Consider the following 11,285-nt stretch of genomic DNA (forward strand, 5'->3'; position numbering starts at 1 on the left):
AGACGGGAGCACGGCGCGATAAAAATAACTCATGGTGCCATACAAACTTTATAAGCCCCACTTGTGATTATGAGCTCGACTAATTCCAGCGGTCGACTTCACATTGCTTTCATATGCAATTTTTACTCCCACATTCCTATTTCTTGTAGCACGTGAAGGCAGCATCAGTGAAAACAGACAGACAATGGTAGCTTTAGCAACATTAGCCTTACATAGTGCCAAGAAGCTCTTTCAGAAAGGCAATTTGGAAAACAAACGCGTGATACTTACTTCTTCTAGATGGCGTAACGTTAGCTGGATCACGAACAGTTGGCACTGCTCCATCCTTCAGGAGCAACTTTTGTGCAAAACCTGCTTTATACTGACCCTCATTCACAAAGCAGTCCGGTGTAAAATGATTTGCGCAGACATAAACGAATTTCTGTAGAGTTGAGTGAGCATTTTCTTCGAAAACTTAAATTAATCCACCTCATCTTCAGCGGCTCAGATTTCGGGAGTAAATGGAGAGAGCTATGTGGATTAATACATCCAGCTACAGAACACCTGTTCTACGTTAAAACGCCAGTGTCTGTCAACATTCGTGGGCAGGGACTGTGGCTAATGTGATGTCACATTAGCACCAATGCTAAAAATAGGCCATTGGGAGACACTGCTTATTATTTATGGGGATTAAAAAAAAAAGGAGTGGGTGGATTTTTATCATTATAGGGTGGTTGTGTACACACACTGCCAACACACATTTATGTACAAACACCTTGCAAAAGTGAATTTTGCATAATAGGTCCCCTTTAAATCACCATTGGTAGCGTGATTTATTGTAATGCTTTTTTCCTCAGTTGGTCAGAACAAACGTTGCAGACTTGTTACTTGCTTGTTCAGATGACAATATACGGTGAAAATTCTTATTTGGGTCATATATTCCAAGACGTAGGTTAGAATCTGTGATTGCGAAGTACAGAAAATATCCACACCGGTGCGGTGACTGACTGCCACACATACTCCTCAAAACATTAGATTCATCCCCGCTGGAGCGGTGCCGGAGCACAATCCACGCAAGGAAGATAATTCCGCAAACAGCTGCAATTGCAGGTTTTCAAACAGAGATGGCGACAAAGAGGCAAAACTTACGGACTGCAGCTTTAATTTAAACTATAATTCATTCTCACTTAATTGCAGTTAACATGCAATTAAGTGTCCGAAAACATTAAATCAATATACTTAATTGTGAACTAAATGTAAAATGTTACTTTAGAAATAAGTTCTTAAAAAAAAAAAAAAAAAAAAAGTTAGTTTACTTATTTTTAACAGGCTGAAAATTACATGAAGAGTTCATTTGCAAGAACCAATAAATGAATGATTGCCGTGCATTATTCTCCACATATAGTGCGATCTGAACCCTAAACACCTTTTGTCAAAAAAGCCGGTTTTGTCCACTTTCAAGGCATCGCGAGTTCACGTTTTACTGCAGAAGCCGACAAGTGCCCTTGTTGTTTTTGAACAGAAGCCAATAAATAAGTCCATTTTAGCGAATCAGCGCGCTGTATTCAGTCAGGTGACAAGGCTACTTTAACTTTGAAAAGACGTGCTAGCTGAGAGGAGTTTCGTCAAAGCTGACTAAAAGTGATCGAGGATGGATCATTTCGACGAACTTGATGAACCTGTGATATCTTCTTCAGGTCGAAAAAGGTAAATAAAAGCTGAAACGTTTTCACGGAACCTTGCAAAAGCAGCGCGTTACAATGGTGAGGGAAAAGCTTAAGATTAAACAAGTGTTTTTTTAAACTCTAAAACATGAAATGTAGAGTTATCTGCTTTTGCCAAAAAACGACTGTTTGAGTTATCTGCTCTTGCTATAAAACAAACTTTTAATATGTAAAAAAAAACATACTTTCATTGAACTTTAATTTTATAAATTACCTGTATTTGTTTAAGTTATTATTACTTAATCAAAACAACCCAACTGCAGTTTGATTGATATTACTTGGAATGTGCAATAAAAAAAAAAATGTGATTTCTGAAAAAAAAGTTAACGGTTTTTGCAAATGAACTCCTCACATGGCAATTGCTAGTCATGATCAGCATTCACTTTTATTGTGTAGAAAAGAGCAGCTTGGACTTTGAGCTTAATAACTTCTTCCCAAATGCTGTAAATAGTGTGGCTCTGTTTGCAACTTTTAGTGTGAGGAATACAGCAGTCCAACATCTGCTACCACACCTGAACAGCACTGAAGGCGCCAGACCAACCCTGGACAGCTCCACATTGTCATGTTTACCTACTCTCTATGTTCTTAATAAAAGCGTGGACATCAAGTTGAGCAATTCAGACAAGTCATATGTGAAGGCAAATCACTGTCCTCACTCAGCAGTGTAATGCACTCTAGTGTTGTATTGAGTAGTTGTTGGTGAAGAACCATTATTGGCATTGACATCATGTGAAAAATTCTGCTTTATTCTTAGTGTTGTTTAAACAAGCTTCGGTTAACATTCTGTTGTTTATTCAGGTGGAGTCTGTAAATAAGTTGTACAATATTCTCATGTCGGAAACGGTAGATCTAGTTTTGCAAAGATCTGCAGCTGAACAGCTGACTATTGTTCTGCAAGGTGAGGAAACCATACTTTCATCGATCCATCTGCTCATCCCAGGGTTTTTCCTGTTAACTAAAACCATAAAAAATATGAATGATGTTTATTTTACGGAATAAAATAGACATTAACTGAAATTTTATTTCAGCTTGTTGCCAATGCAACATTTCTCATTTTTGTTTAGTTTGAAATACTAACATAACTAAAACTAAATAGACATTTAAAAAAATGAAAATGACAAAAAAAATTATTTAAAATGTAACTAAAATGAAAATGATAGCAGAAAATAAAAAATAAAGTCTAATTCAATATTAACAAAATCGGTAACACTTTACAATAAGGTTCCATTAGTTAATGTTAGTTAATGTATTAACTAACATGAACAAACAATAAACAATACATTTATTACACTATTTATTAAACTTTGATAATGTTAGTCAATGAAAATACAGTTGTTCATTGTTAGTTCATCTTCATTCACAGTGCATTAACTAATGTTAACAAGCATAACTTTTGATTTCAATAATGCATTAGTAAATGTTGAAATTAACATTAACTAAGATTAATAAATGCTGTAGAAGTATTGTTCATGCTTAGTTCATGTTAACTAAAGTAGTTAACTAATTAACCTTATTGTAAAGTGTTACCACAAATCTATAATGGTATATCAATAATGCTAAAATAACACTAGTGCATCCAACCATCCGAATTAACTTTAGTCTGGGAAGACACCATATTTAATTTGATACAAATGAAACTGAGGAATAATGTTTTACTGTTGTTGTTTTTTTATTTTATTTTATTGAATGAAACATTCTAGCCTAATTTGTGGACTTGTCATTTGCATCAAATTAACCATGTTGTCTTTCCTCAGGGAGCTCCATTTCTCTCAAAACACCTCACAAACAAATTTTAAGTGTTTTGAAGCAAGTGCTTGATATCTGAAGCATAAATTGAGAAAGCAGATAGCATATTTCAACATGTGCTAGAAACTGCCAGTCTTGATTTATATTTCATTATGTTCTTTATAGATTCATCAATGCATGCTGTGCTGAAGGCCTTGGGTTTATCAGACAAGCTCATATCTTTCATCACACAGTGTGTCAACAACAATGTGGCGGTAAACCTCACATTCTCTTTTGTTTCGTGGGCCTTTTTATCATGAATGAATTTGGGAAACTGGGGCCTGGGCATGATGCTTCAGTTAATGGTGTCAGTCAAGAGTGGGTCAGTATTAGTTCACATCTATTGCGTGATCTGTACATCCCTAGGCTGAAAGCTGCCAGCTCTGTCGAGTATTCAGGCCTGATAATCTAGCTAATTAGTGAGAATTATGCACCGAAATGTCTGGCAATTATGCCATGAGCAGAATCTGAAACGTCACCTTCATTTGCCATGCCTAGTTAGTGCTGTTGCCGTCAATTATGACTTTGCTTTGGCTGTTTGATTTGACTACTTGCCTTGGCTTTGAGGCTATCTAACTTTTTGTGGTTATAGTCTTACTGTGAATGTTATGACTGCGGTCGTGTTTGTGTTGACTGTGTAAACACTTCTAGACTCAATCATGATGACTTGTTATGACTTTTTCCAATAGCAAGGCAGTACCAGTGGTATAACACCTTTCTAAACAACTGTAGCACTTCAGTAGCTTATCGCGGATGTGGTTTTCCCCAGGTTCAGCAGAGTGTGAAAGTTCTTCTGATGATTATCAAAACTAATTTAGTTATCTCTCTTTATTCAGTACTACCAAGAAGCTCAGACATTTTCAACTCATGTCTTGTGTCTTACCTCTGGGATCTATTGACACTAGAAGGTTTTGCATTCCGGTTTTTTATTCATTATGTAGAACATGGATTGTTTGTTGGAGCCCAGCATATGCATGCTGAGGAAGCTGGTGTTTGCAGACCCCTCCCTGCGTCACAGTCTGGCTCAGCAGACGTCTCTTCTCATCATGCTGCTCAGAGGTATGGCCCGCAAAACATCCCTCCGACCTTAATTCATCCAGTTTACCGTAGATAGTTAATTAGTCCCAAGCACCAAAGTTTTATAGGCACCTTTTATAGCTGTTAGTTTTCTTATTATTTTTCATTCTCTTGGAGTTTGTCAGCCACTTTGGCACAAGGATTAGGAGGGGTCTCAGTGTTCATAGTGCCAATTTTGGGGTCATTCTCAATCTTTCTAGCGCCACCAACAGTTCAACTTCAAGACCATTCACTACCATTCAAATGTTTGAGGTTAGGATTTTTAAAAATGATTTTGAAAGAAGTCTCTTATGCTCACCAAAACTTGAAAAAGTCAAAATTTGTTTGATGGAAAATACAGTAATATTTTAATTTTATTACAGCTTAAAATAGCAGTGTTCTATTTGAATATATTTAAAAATGTAATTTATTATTTTAATAGCATAACTAAATTCTAGTATGCTGATTAGGTGATCAAGAAGCTTTTAACATTTGAACATTTCAGGCTACAGTGGTGAAAAGTTTTTATTACCAAATGCATTGTGCTTAACACATTGACACATTTGACATCATGGATGCCAAACAGGAAGTGAGAACATTTATTGATAACATTACATATTAAACCGATCCTTGGTAAATGTCATTGACATCATTTCTTACTGGTGACAGCATCTCTTACTAATCAAAAATGTAATTACACTGGCCAAAAAACATAATTTTGGAAAATAAATTAAAGTCATGATTCTTCTCTTCGTATGTTTGTGAAGGCTTGATTTGACGTGTTTTCAAGGTCTGTGATCTTTTACAAAATTAGCTTAGACCACCTGCACAACAAAACTAAAAATATGAGTAATTGGATATTTGAATTTCATAACCATTTCCAGACTTGCAAACAACTTAATGGCAATTTTTGAAACAAAATTTAATTCCCACCATGCCCTTAGGGTTTGTGCAGAGTTTGAAGCCAGCACCACATACTGATCAATAGTTATAAGCATGTCATGGCAGCACAGATCTATGCATTTACTTGCGTATCACAAGGTCCACTGTTGTGTTTGGCCACTTAATTGCTGCTTGTAATTGCATATTTTGTTTATTTCTATATTTACTGCTAAAAATGCAGGGCTATTGACACTCTCCTTCCAGTTCTCTAGAACATTGCATAAATGGCAAATGTTATTTTTATGCATGCCACACATGTTCAGACATTTATAAGCATTTCTAAGTGTTGAGCTCCTCGATATGCTGTTTGTGAATGTTTTAGTTTTTCTGGCTCAAGCCCGTTTTGTTTTGTTCTACAGTAACATTTATAATTGATTAGTTGTGTTGCTTTCCCTGTTATAGTTTTGTTTTCATGTTTTATTTCTCCTTGCTCTCAGGATTAAATCTACTTGCTACAATGCTACTATGCCACAATTAACAATTTTTAATGTGTATACAGTATATTATGTACAATTCATGCTTTGCACATTTTTACTTTGACACTTTTGTGCATTTAAATGATTGCTCTACTGGTAATTTGACTTATTTTGTTGCATCTTTTTAAGTTTCTCTGTTGATAAAGGAGAAGCAGGGGGATGTGAGCGAGGCTGCCGCATTGATGTGTATTCTGCTGTTTGATGAAATAGCAAGAATGGATGTTTGGTATGTTTTATTTGTTGTATGATCTTGCACTCCATTGGTCGATATGTAAAATATCTGCAGCCGGCTGCATTCAACCCTGTCAGTTAATAAAACCCTAATTTGATGACACTTATAATTATGAATAAGTGTTTTGATTAACTTAAAAGAATAGTTAACCCCAAAATTAAAATTTGCTAAAAATGTACTCAGGCCATCCAAGATGTAGATGAGTTTCTTTCTTCATTGGAGCAGATTTGGAAAAATGTAGCATTACATCACTTGCACACCAATAAATCCTCTGCAGTGAATGGGTGCCGTCAGAATGAGAGTCCAAACAGCTGATAAAAACATCACAATAATCCACAAGTAATCTACACCACTCCAGTCCATCAGTTAACATCTTATGAAGTGAAAAGCAGTGTGTTTGTAAGAAACAAATCCATCATTAAGGCGTTTTAACTTTGAACTATTGCTTCTTTTGTCCATAATCCAAATCCAACATATTTGTTTAGTACTGTTTTAGACTATTTTCTTTTGTAAACATTGCTTGTTCTGTGCATATTTCTCTCCTGATTCAGACGAGAGGACTTTTTCCCTAGAGAAAGCAATATTACAGATAGCTGACTCGTATGTTCGCTGGAAGCAATGGTTTGAAATTAAAAAATATTCTATTGAGGGATTTGTTTCTTACAAACATGCAGCTTTTCACTTCACAAAACGTTGTGATTGTGATGTTTTTTTTTCCTGCTGCTTGGACTCTCATTCTGACAGCACCCATGCACTGCAGGTGAGCAAGTGATGTAATGCAAAATTTTTCCCAAGCTTTTCCGATGAAGAAACAAACTCATTAACATCTTAGATGGCCTGAGGGTGAGTAAATGTAAGGAAATGTTCATTTTTGGGTGAACTGTTCCCTTAAATGGATGATTCACCCAAAAATTAAAGTCAGTGGGGTCCAGTGTTGTTTTGGACTCCAGTGACTTTCATTGTATAGACAAAAACGTGGTAAAAACTAGAATGCTTTGGCTCATGTTACATTTCAACATCTTTGTTCCCTGATCAGGACTGATAAAGCTGGCTCAGACACAGACCTGTCTTCCTTCTCACTGCCTGCTGCCATTATACGGAGGTAAATCACATCCATTACGACATTCTAGCAGTGCATTAAAAGAAACGGCCGTTTAATTTCTCCATAACCTTCCTTTCAGAGGTGTCATGCGTAAATTAAATGGTGATTTAACTATTACTTGACAGATTAATTGTATATAAAATGTGTTATCTCATAATTTCTCACAGGTATAATCTACCATTTCAAGCTTCTTCACACCATGCAGTGAGTCCCTACTGTTCAGTTCTCCCTCCATACTCAGACCTGCTGAGTCTGAAGCCTGCCTGGGAAGCACTGCAGATCACCTGGAATGCAGCATGGCATTCTGGGATTGATGGACTGCTAGAGCATCTGAGGGGTTTTAGGAGTGATGTATCTGAGTAAGTTGCATTTGGGTTTTCAGGGATTTTAAAAATGTAATTTAATTTGTAATACTTTACAATAAGGTTTCATTTGTTAACATTAGTTAAATGCATGAACTAAGAATGAACAATACTTCTACAATATATTAAATATGTCAGTGTTAACTTCAACGTTTACTAATACATTTTTAAAATCAAAAGTTGCATTTGTTAACATTAATTAATGCACTGTAAACTAATGTGAACTATTATACTTTTCTAACATTAACAAAGATTAATAAATGCTTTAAAAATATATTTCTCTTTGTTAGTTAATGTTCGCTAATGCATTTACTAATGTTAACAAATCAATTTAATAAGTGACATTTTGAAAATGTTTTATTTATATTTTTAAGCAGTAAAATTGTATTGAGCACTAGAAGTTTTGGGTAGTACATCTGGATCATCTTAAGAGTTAAGATAGAATGCTTTCATTGTTGAACTGTTCAGAAACTTTTGCAGCATACAATTTATGGTGTAGGACAAACATCATTTTAATACGCAGCAGCTGTTGCTTTGTTACCAAGATTAAAATGATTACAGATCTGCTGGCCTCCTTAAAGGAATAAATGAAAAAATGAAAATTCTGTCATTGTTTATTGTTGTTGCAAAGCTGTATGCCATTATTTATCTGTGGAAAGATTTTTTGAAAAATCTTTATGTAACACTTACAATACATCAACAGTTCAGTGACTATCTGTGTAAAGAAAAAAAAAAAGGCGCCATAAAAAGTTTAATATGATCACATTTATTTATATTCATTTATAATCATCACCAAAGGTCATATCTAATACATGTTTGCATCCAGAATTGTAAAACGTTTGATTACGACATATGCGAGAACCATTGCTGTTTTGGCCATGTTTGAACTCTGGTCATGAACGCGAGTTAGAGCTCTGAATGGCTTAACATTTTCTTGTTACACCTCTTTATCCCTCATTATTTACTTCTAAGGTTTCATGGTGATCTAGTGCTGTCCACATCTCAGGCGGTGGTCTTAACAATAAGCAACTTCAGGTCGGGGTTACAGGACTGTGTTCACGCGGTTTGTGACGCGAGCTCCCACAACACTGTGACCTTTGCCATGACCAGGATGCACCTGTACCTTCTCGCTTACCGCCTTGCACTCAAATCCACCGCCCAGAGCAGCAAGAATATCCTGCAAACCCTAAGCTGGCACAGTGCTGTAGAGAGGTAAACTCTCTGTGTGTGATCTATTGATTTATTTTCCCTATACCTCCAGATGTGTGATTTGTGATCACCAGGCATGACTTTGCATGAGTTTGATGGAGTGCGCCAGCATATCACAGCCCTAAACAATGAATGAGCTGACACATTCAGACATGAAGCAGAACAATGTTTTATCTTTGGCAAAAATCGAGCTTAGAAATTACACTGGTGCTACAGGAAACTAAATATAGCACCGTTCAAAAGTTTAAAGTCATATTTGATTTAGTTATTATAATTTTTTTGAAATAAATTTATAATTTTGTTCAATAAAGATGCATTAAATTGATCAAAAGTGACAGTAAAGACATTTATAATGATACAAAAGTTTCTCTTTCAAATAAATGCTGTTCTTTTGAACTTTCTATTTATCAAAGAATCCTGAAAAAAAAAATGTATCATAGTTTCCACAAAAATATTAAGCCGCACAGCTGATAATAATAATATATGATTTTTCTTGAGCACCAAATCAGCATATTAGAATGGTTTTTTTGAAGGATCATGTGACACTGAAGACTGGAGCAATGGCTGCTCAAAATTCAGCTTTGCCATCAAAGGAATAAATTACATTTTAAATATATTATATATCATCTCAAGGGGCTATCCCTTTAATAATTCAAATTCAAATGGAAAACAATTCTTTTAAATTGTAATAATTTTTCACAATATTACTATTTTTCTGCATTTTTGAACAAATAAATGCAGCCTTGGTGAGCATAAAGCCCCGTTCACACTTGCAGCGACTTTTGTTGCTGGGGCTGGCGATTTGGTTGCTAGTGGGCGTTCTCAATACTGGTTGCCTTGACAGCGAATCAGGTTTCTTGCCGCTAAGTACAAACATTTTGGAGGCAAAAGACTAAATATAATCTAAATCTAAATTAAATCCGTACATACAAACAAAAATGAATGAGAAACAGAGCCTACTTTCTTCCATTGCGTATGTTTATCTACGGCGCTGAGAGGAGAACGATCACATGAGCTCTACCGTCTTGTTTCCTATTGGCTGTCACTCTTCATTTGCATAAAGTTGAAGGATTCTGAACTTTGTCGCGTCGCTAGACACGCCCCATCCGGTCGCCAACGGCCGCTGTCGCTCGTGTCGCAGAAATGCTCTCCATTTAAATGAATGGGATTGTGTCGCTTTGCTGTTGCGTGTCACTTGTAGTGTGAACGGGGCTTAAGAGACTTAATATTAAAAAAAAATCGTAGTAGTTTAACAGTAGTATAAATAAAATTATAAAACAATGCAGTATTCACAATATTACAGTTTTAATGTATTTTTGTTTAGAAAAATACAACCATGGTAAGAGACTTCTTTCAAAAACATTAAACATCTTTCCGACCCCAAAAATCTGAATGATAGAGTAAACTCTCTTTTTTATTCTGACAGATTTCTGATGGTACATCCAGCTTGCCGCCAAGATGAGAGGCTCTTGGTGGACATTGTGTCGTTCCTCAACACCTTTTTCAAGCAGAACCAGTCTGAACTAGACCACCAGGACCTAAAATGGCTCTTAGAATTACTCCTAAACCAGGTATTCCTGTATAAAGCACAGCCATGTTAAATCTATTATGGATGAGTGCCTGTATTTCTCTGAGATTACTTTGGAGACCTCGTAAAACAATAAAGAGACTTATTGAGCCTTGGTAATTAAATTAGTTCGCCCTCCTGCCTTAGATGAACACAGTGTGGTGTATTTATTAAGAAGAGATTAAATAAATCACACTGCGGAGCAATACAAATACATTAATTTCGTATTAACGCTTGTAACAGAGAGCCATTCATCAGCTGTCATTGTTTTTGTTTCTCACACTGGGGATGAATGGCTTTATTTCTTAAAAGTCTCTTCCAGCCTTACCTCGCATTAATGTGCATGTATGCAAACAAACCTGCCTTGACGCGCGACAGTGAACGCTGGGTTTGATGAAACGCCTAGGAGGTGGTGAAATGCAGAGAGCATCCACAGTCGCTGGAGTGTTTCTCAAACATCTGTGCTGTCTAAATGAAACAGGCACTACAGTGCTTTTTTTTTTAATGGTGCCTGCTAAAGCAAGCACATGGTTATTAATATTTTTTTGTACCAAATTTTTAAATGTAATCCATCCTGCATCATTAGAGCTTTGGACATGAATGATTGCTCAAATCGTGCAGCTTAATGAGGAGGAGTATACTATTACTTTCGAATGTTCTAGCAACCACCTGCAAGTGCTGATATTCATAACTAAAACTATTCAAATCATTTTTGTTAATTGAAATATAATAAAGCTGAGATAAAATAAAAAATATTAGATGGAAAGACTTGAAGAAACTTACAGTGGGTACGGAAAGTATTCAGACCCCCTTAAATTTTTCACTCTTTGTTATATTGCAGCCATTTGCTA

At 35.9% G+C, this 11,285-nt stretch overlaps 1 pseudogene; it reads left to right on the forward strand.

Moving 5' to 3' along the window:
* LOC107657791 (rotatin-like) overlaps positions 1-11,285 on the forward strand; it is a 90,383-nt pseudogene that overhangs the window by 43,846 nt on the left and 35,252 nt on the right.

Source organism: Sinocyclocheilus anshuiensis, unplaced genomic scaffold (assembly GCF_001515605.1).
Source record: "Sinocyclocheilus anshuiensis isolate Anshui unplaced genomic scaffold, SAMN03320099.WGS_v1.1 scaffold7, whole genome shotgun sequence".
Taxonomy (NCBI): Eukaryota; Metazoa; Chordata; class Actinopteri; order Cypriniformes; family Cyprinidae; genus Sinocyclocheilus; species Sinocyclocheilus anshuiensis.